At 39.5% G+C, this 8,727-nt stretch overlaps 1 pseudogene; it reads right to left on the bottom strand.

Annotated features, from left to right (window-relative positions):
• Window positions 1-1,193: 1,193 nt before the first annotated feature.
• Window positions 1,194-2,767, bottom strand: LOC100728423 (RNA-binding protein FUS-like; annotated as a pseudogene).
• Between the last annotated feature and the right edge of the window lie 5,960 nt (window positions 2,768-8,727).

Genomic DNA, 8,727 nt, shown 5'->3' with positions numbered 1-8,727 from the left:
AATCTTGCCGCTGCCCATTCTTTGACCATGATGAAATTGCTTCATCTTCCTGTACTTCAGCATCATTTCTCCTTCATGAAAGTCATTTTGCTTCAAGATACATCTATGTAATTTTATTCAAAAGTACTCCGGAGAGGAACAGAAAAAATGGAAAATACATGTATAATTAAGAAGTGGTTATTAGCATCAGAGGCACTAGAGCTTATAATGGCCGTTTGAGTACTGAAGAAGATCCAGAGGCTGCTCAGCTCAGAAAGCTGGGGGACATTCTCAGCACAGGAGGGATGCAGCGCCAGTCCAAGGAACTCCCTGGAGAGTCACTGGTAAAAGTCTGTGTTAGCAGGGTGCCATCCATAGAGGCAGCAAAACATACTCACTCTAGAAGAAAGGGACCTTAAAAATGGAAAACAAAACAAAATAAAAATACATGCAACAACAGTCTCTTTTTTGCTTTTATTCTACCCAGATTGTGAATCCATTGGGTGGAGCCACCTACAATTTAGATGGATCCTTTGGTCTCATTTTGCTGGCCTATGTTTTATTCACTCTAGAAATGTCCCACCACATGCCTTGGACTATGATTTACTAATTGGCTAAGGGTTCCTTGATCCAGTATATTCATATGTCACAATTAATGATCATAGTGATAATAGAATCCATTTAAAACAATAACCCAAACAAGAAAAATTCTCTCCCAAACTCACATTTTATTCCAGCTAGGTTTCATTTCACTATTGGTTTTTATTTCCAATTTATAAGAATCTCTTTTCTTCATTTCTCAATCTATTCTATCCCAGTTTCTTCTACCCAAAAGAAAAGTTTTTATTAAGGCCTAAAATGTTTTTCACATTGCCAGGTTAATTCTTTGCATCTTCCTTGACCTATCAGTAGCCTCTGACCTGCTGAGCTCTCTCTTAACCTTCCCCTAGCCTCCTCAATATTACTATGTTTTTCCTAATACAATGATCAATGTTTTCATCTTGATGGTAGATGAACATCATCTATCATTGTTCAAGTGTTTTTCCTTAACTAAAATAATGGTTTTTAATGAACATCAGAGGTATGGTTACAATTACGTAGTCCAACAATGACAAAAAAAAATTCACCAGTGATCAGGAGTGGGGAAGTTACAAAATGATAGCGGCAACCCTGGGTAAAGGGGTAAAAAGTTGTTTCAGAATCTCAGAACCAATCTAATAGGGTTTTTCCCTGTGATCCTGTCTGTGCTCTCCCCTGGAATCCATCCCTCCAGGGCCACCTCTGTCCCTTCCAGCCCAGGCCATCGGAAGCTCCTATAATCCCCTCTGTGCCCCATGCATAGTTCCTCTGCTCCCACCAAGATCATCTCTTAGTTATCCCCACATGAGAGCCTCCTGGGCCCTGTCCTGGGCCATCTGGTTTAGGGGCCTTACACTAGTTGCATTCATTTCTCCAAGAGAAGTTCATGTTTTCAGTCATAGGATGAGGACACTTCTAGGCCCCAACTCCCTGCTGTCTTCCATCACCACCACCTCCACTGTGGGATCCTCCCCCACCACTGCCTCCACCTCCATATTCTCAGTGGCTCATGGGTCCTCCTTTCGCTTTACCTCCTCGACCATTGCCTTGACTGAAGTCTGCTCCATGGGTAGCAAATGAGACCATCATAGAATTCCCAGAGAATTCTTTACCGTCAACCCAGTCAATAGCTACTTAGCAGAAGGTGGTCATCAAATGAAGTTTTTATCTCTCCCTTCAGCTTTCCAGTTTTCCTTTCTGGGTACAAATTAAGTATGAGTTGTCCAGCTTTCTTATTGGTCTTAATAATGCAGGACTTCTTGAAGTAATCAGTTACAGACTTGGTTGTAACATTCTCACCCAACACTTGCACAGGATGGTAGTGTTGTCTGAATTATCCTGTTCAGAAGTGTTATGTGATCCTTGGTCCCAGGGCCACCAAATTTACTGATGCCAAATCAGTTCTTCCCATTTTTCCTGTGCCTCCCCAGCCATCTCCATGGCCTCTGGGTTCATAGTTACCACTGCTGCAGTTGTAAACTGCCACCATCCCTGCCTCGGCCTCCACAGACTTGTTGGCCTCTGTAGCTGCCACTATCACCACCACCACTCTGGTCCTGATTGCCATAACCACTGCCGCCTTTACTCATGGAAACTGATCTTGGCTATAACTTCTCCACCACTCCCTCCACCTCCTCCAATACTATTTTTGTACTGGTTCCTTTGTCCGTAGCCCTGAGGTGCATTATATAAGCTTCCTGATCATAGCCCTGTTGCTGTCCATCAGAGCCAGACTGTTGGCCATAACCCCCACTCTGAGGCAGCCCATAGCTGCTTCTCTGAGAACTGCTACCATAACTTCCAGAGGTGCTCCTAGGAAATGGCTAGTGATATCCTGAATGTGGCCCATAGTATGACTGGGAACTCTGACTACTGCCATAGTCACCAGTGGAGCCATAACCCTTGGGGGGTGAGTGCCATAGCCTGTGTTCTGAGTCTGTCTATAGGAAGAATCATAGCTGTTCTGGCCATAGGCTGATAGGCCACAGGCACTGTAACTCTGCTGACCATAGGGCTGATTGCTTTTCTGGGAGTAGCCCTGCCCAGGCTGGGTGCCATAGGTCTCATAGTTTTGAGTTGTTTGCTGGGTAGCCTTTTGAGGCCAAGTCCACTCATGCGCACACAGGCCGACAAGCAATGAGATTCTACTACCACATAGCACTAATGGACAAGGACTGAGCCCATTGCCCAAGTTTTTTGAAGCATTCATAGTTCAGTTCTGAGAACTTCATTTCACATATTAGGTAATCACATCTGGCACTATGTACACATCTATATATATAATTTTTATACTTTGAATATTGAACCTAAAAATTTCAATTGATTTTAATTTGTATTGAATGTCTAATGTGAAATTAATATGTCCAAAATAAATTTATGGCTTCAAATATCTCTTTCCAATGCTTATAGTGTCCACATGCTATTTCCATTTACTCTAAAAAAGTGCATCCATAGTTCATTTTGAATGTTGAAGTCGGATTTTTATAAGGAGAGTAAGACAATATGGGACACATAATTTATAGTATTTATAATAGTCACCCAAGGAGTGAAATACAAAGAAAGTGCAGGACATCTGTCTATACACTAATGACACAGAGAATCCAGCCAAGGGCCTAGATCCAATGGCAATATCCTGTATGAATAGTGCTAAAGACCTAGAGCCCATGACAGTGCCTCCCAGGAGTCTAACTGGATGAGACCCCATGATAATGACTCATGAAATTCTGTTTTACAAATGTCTGCTGGGAAGGTCCCAAAGTCAGCAGTAGAAGCTAGAAAGTCTGTGCCAGCAGGATGAAGGATCTGTGCCAGCAGGCTGAGGGTATTGCCCTGGAGCCAGGAAGCAACACTCAAAGCAAGGTGCTTCCAAAATATACCACAGCCATCCTCAGCAACAATGAGATCCCAAGCTCCTCTGATGCTGAGAACAGCAGAGTCCATATCGAGAAACTAGCATGACAAGCTTCTCCTGGAGATTAAGCAGCACACTGTCTTTCTCTCCAAAACCAGGAAGTGATGCTCAGTTTAAGGACTAGAGGTCCCCCACAGTGAACCACAGGCATTCTTAGCAACAACATGGCCCTGAACTCCATTGATGACGAGAACAGCCAAGCTCATACCAGGAAAGAAGCTCAACAAGCTTCTCCAGGAGAACCCAAGGTAACAGGAGAACAAACAGCACCAAACAACAACCACAACTCTTCCTCTCCAGATTTCCTGTTTGTGCTGGGAACAATCCTCAGGTAGGCCATCTACACTCAGCACTATGCTGATTCCAATAATTTAGCTGGTATTTAAGTTGGCCACCAGTTTTCAATCCACCACATTTGAGGGTACTCTGAATTTGATATGGTGATACCTTTTGATGGCCATGCAGTTCTTAAACATCACATTCATTCAACCTTCCAGCATTTCTCAACTAGATATATTCAATAACCTTTTTTTTTGGTACCACAAATTGAACTAATGACCTCATACTTGCCAAATGCCATTTAGTAATTGAATTCTCTGCTTCCCTGTTAGGGTCAAAGTAAAAAGTAAATATATTAAATGAGTAAATTGCATAAATTCATTATGTAAGAATTACTGACATATAAAATTGTGAAGAAAAGAATGAAGAAAGCAAACTAAGTGCCAGAGTCCACCTGTGTGTAGAGTAGTCATGATAGAGGGTAGACAACATAGACCTCAGCAATAGCAAAGACTTCTATCAATGCAGAGTTTGTGAAGCAACCTTCACAAGCAAGTAGTGTGAAGGTTAAGAAGGTAGAGAATGTTAGAAGATGATGTCTGAGGTAAAGGAAGTGTCAATCAACTTCCAAAACTACATTTGATGCTAAAATTATTATAGACTGCACATATAACTTATGGCACATTGAGAAATTTGGCTTTTATCCTGAGTAAATTAAGGGAATATTAAATAATTTTGACGAAAGGAGATAAGTGCAAATTTAGTTTCAAATCATTTACTCTGGATGCTTTATTGATTTTGTTACGGGAGTGCTAGTTAAAGGGAGAGCAGCTGGGAGATTATTATAGAATCTACTCTCCACATGACTGGTGATTCAGAAAAGGTGACAAATGAGAAAAGGCAGAGAGTAGATATTGGATACATTTTTCTACAGATCGTGTGCTGGATGTGAGTCACAAAAGTGGATCACATTATGGTTCCAAAGGTGTCAAGTTCAGCAACTAGAACGCCACTGACATAGAGAGGCTGCCAGTGAAGCAGACTTGTGATGGTATAAGAGTAATCAGTGTGGGTGAGTTTGAAATGTATGTTTTAACACCTGAATTTGAGGCGATATTCTGATACATGAGTTAAAGACTTCAGATAAACATTCAAATAGAGGAGGTAGTTGGAGATACAGAAATTAGGCATCATAAGGCTGAAGGTCTTATTTGGAAGTTTTCAGCATATGGTCATTGCTCTAAATCATCAGGACAGATGATCTGATCAAGGGAAAATCATTACTACAAATGAGAAAATAGTGACAATTGTGATTTTTAATTTTGCTTATCAATTTGATTGGATTATGAGATGCTAAGAGGAATGATTGGCTTGTGAAGGTTTGAACTTACCCATAACTAGAAACATTTCTGAGTTCTTATCTGAATGGAGTTTTGGAGGTAGGGTCCAGCTGAAGAAAGTGGTTTACTGGAGCCAAACTCATGTAGAGTTTACGGTTCCTTTCTACTCTTTGTTTCCTAGAGGTTATTATGTAAGCAACTTTCTTCCATTACACTTTTACATCTCGTTGGCTTTTCCTTAGATCCATAGATCATGGACTAAAATTTCTGAAACCATCAGGCAAAATAAACCTTTCCTACTCTTTTACTTTTCTTAGGGATTTGCTCAAAATGACAAAAAGCAGGCTGGTAAAATCCTCCTCTCTCCATGCCCCACAGGAATGCAGGAGATGAAGTAAGGCAGACTTCAGAACTAAAAGTCTCTTAAGTAGCACAGAAGGAGAAACTTATATAATGAAAGTGCAGTAAAGTGGTTTTACTGATAATATTGCAAAAGGCAGTGGCAGGTTGGGGTGGGGTCAGGACACTGGAGGGTGATTGCCTGCCACATAGCAAGCAAGCTCTAGGTAAGTCTCTCAGTCTAATGCCTTTGCCTTGTCCATTTTTATAGAGGTAAGCTGATTGCCTTAAACTATTTGATTGCTATAATCAGTGTCTTTGTTTCTGGTGTGAGTCAAGGGTCATAGGAGTGATATGGGCACATAACAAAAGGTGTGCAAAGGTCCTACATAAAGGGCAGTCCCTTCCAGTACATCATGTTGCATGGCCACTTCTCTTATGCCAGCCACCCAGTTCATACTAATTACAAACAGCTAAGTTAGGTAGAAATGTAATAAATGATCAGATAAGACTGGACTTCTGAGGGAACCAGTACAGAAGACTAGAATCCATCTAGACTGTGACTTGGAGATGCATCTAATGATTAAAATCACAATGGGGAGTTTTATATTCTTCTCCAGGGAATGAAAGTTGGCTTAGAATTTATTAGTATGTCCCTTTTGAGATTTTACATTGTCTTTTCAGGGGTGGGCCATTCTCTCCCACTTATTAAGACCAAGACTCAGGCCAAAACTAAGACTAAAAGCAATACTAAGACTATAGATTCCTGATGGAAGTTAATGATATCACACATGTGCCCTTCCTACCTTTAGATGAATATTACCTAAACAACTATACTTGCAATCTTATTGGTTGATCATAATTTTGACCAGCATTTTATGTGCTTCATTGTTCTGTGCTACAGAACTTCCTTTGAGAGGTAGGTTCATTGGCAACCCATTGGGGAACCCTCCTATTCTGGGAATCTATTTGTATTCTCTATTTCCTCATTCTTATTCTTAATTCCCTTTCTACAATAAATTTGTCTACCCTTAACCTCTGTTGTTCTTTAGAATTCATTCTTTGACTCTGGGCATCATGAGCTCATCATATTTGACATCTGGCATGTTCCCTATATCACTATGCCACCTCTTCCTCCCTATGTCTACAAACCCAGGCAAAGTACATAATAAAAGCAAAGGATTTTCATCAAGACTTGAGAGAGTTGAGATGAAATCCACAAGGGATCCTTAGAAAGATGAACTGGTGAAGCCCTCATTACCCAATTAAAAAAAATTAAAAAAAAAAATAAGAAGACCTTGTGACAAGGAAAATGAACAGAATGTATCAACATAAAGGGAACAGTTAATTGTTATTTGATTTTAACATATCAAGTAAATTGGAGCAATTTAAAGTTACATTACATGGAGATAATTGGAAACAACATAAGGAGACATATATTCCAAAATCTTTTAATAAAAAATGTATGAACTAAGGCAAACCAAGGGAAGAGACATGAAATCAATAGAAATGTTATCATGATTGGCGTTTCAAATTTTATTTAATTTTAATTAATTTATTTATTTTTGAGACAGGATCTCACTATGTGGTACAGTCTGTCCTTGAACTAATTTATGTGGCCCATGCTGGCCTCAAACTCTTAACAATCCTCTTGCCACAGCCTGGGATTTCAGGCATGCATCAACACACTCAGATTGATTTTTTTTTTTTTTTTTTTAATACCAAAGATCGAACTCACAACCTCAAGCTTGCCAGGAAGGTGCTTATGATGCTGAGCTAGAACTCTGTTCCAGATTGAATTTTAAAATGGAATTAGTCAAAGCTTTTTGGTGTCTTTTTTGTTATAATTCAGTAGGCAGCAAAGACTGCTGAACTGGAGGGGTGGGTAGTGCTGCTAGAGAAATATTCCCAAAGAAGTAAGTCATAAGAAATTGTTAGAGAAACGAACTTTAGGTGAACAAGGAAATTTAATTTTCTGTAGGAGAAAAATGAAAATCAATGTATGTGGGAGAAACTGTTGCTTGATTTCATTTTTCCACTAAATTAGGAAGCAAAGTCACTCAGCTTGAGGATGGTGGAGGAAGAGTCAGAACTGATTGGAAGAGAGACTAAGCACAGAATGGACACATATGTTTCCCAGGTAGTACTGAGCGATTTCCAAATGTCCATGTGATCTGTCCTCTAGGTTGCTCTAACATTAGGCTCTCAACTTCCCTTTCCTTGGTGTAGGTTAACCATTTTTAGAAAATGACAAGCACAATTCTATCCTAAAGAGTCACAGCTTGTCTTCCTTCTTCTGAATATATACTCTCTGTTTACCACACAGCCCCAGTATTATTTCATTGTGCCTTTGTTCAACTCTAATGTCATTCTGAATCAGTCACCGTATTCTCTTAGCACACTATCTTCTATTTGTTTACACATGTGTTACTTGACATACTAATTTGGATATTTATCACCTGTCTTTCCGGATAGGATTATATTTCCATGACATAATCCTCAGATTTTATAGGGGTGACTGACAGTAGTAGGTGGACATGAAATGTTTTGAATAAATGAATAAATATATGAATTAGAAGATCAACAAATTATTTCTAGAAGAAGAGAGAGGAAGGTGATGTCCAACAGAACTAAATATCTGTGCATAGTAATAGGAAATACGAGGCAGTAGCATCTGAATCACAGGTTCAAGAAACGAGTGTGTGTGGAGTATTTTAATAACTAATGTTAAATTAGGAACAGATAAAATTATCAAAGGATTTGGCTTTCAGGGGTATTATTGTGAAAGACAGAGGATTTATCTTTACTAAAGCCTTTTGCCATGGTTTGATTATTTTTCAAAAATTTACTTTATACTATAAATAAATGCCCAAATCAGATTTTGTAAATGACCCGTTTGAAGGAAGTTGCTCCTCTTGTCATTCCTCCTACTCAAAATGATACAGTCCAAAGTTCTGCTGTTTCTTCTTCTGATATTAACAGTAATTATCTTTGGGTTCCTGAGTTCAGTTTTCTGGTCGAGGGTTCAAATTCTTTGGAAGTCTTTTTTAAGTTTCTATTGTTTTTCAGTTGCAACTGGGAGAACAGATGTGTGTGTGTGTGTGTGTGTGTGTGTGTGTGTGTGTGTGTGTGCGTGCGTGCATATGCATATAGCTGGGGTCAGGGTGAGGGAGTTTGTGCGTAACACTTCCCTTTCAATTCATTTTAATTTTATATTTTTTTTCATGGAACGTTAATCACACATCTGAAAATCTGTATCTGAATAAAATATCCATAGCATAAAGACTTGATCTGGTAGAC

This window comes from Cavia porcellus, unplaced genomic scaffold (genome assembly GCF_034190915.1).
Source record: "Cavia porcellus strain 051 isolate PalLab524CR breed Dunkin Hartley unplaced genomic scaffold, mCavPor4.1 scaffold_15, whole genome shotgun sequence".
In the NCBI taxonomy this organism is placed as follows: domain Eukaryota; kingdom Metazoa; phylum Chordata; class Mammalia; order Rodentia; family Caviidae; genus Cavia; species Cavia porcellus.
The sequence above is the reverse complement of the archived record's forward strand: the minus strand, read 5'-3'. Positions and strand labels throughout refer to the sequence as shown.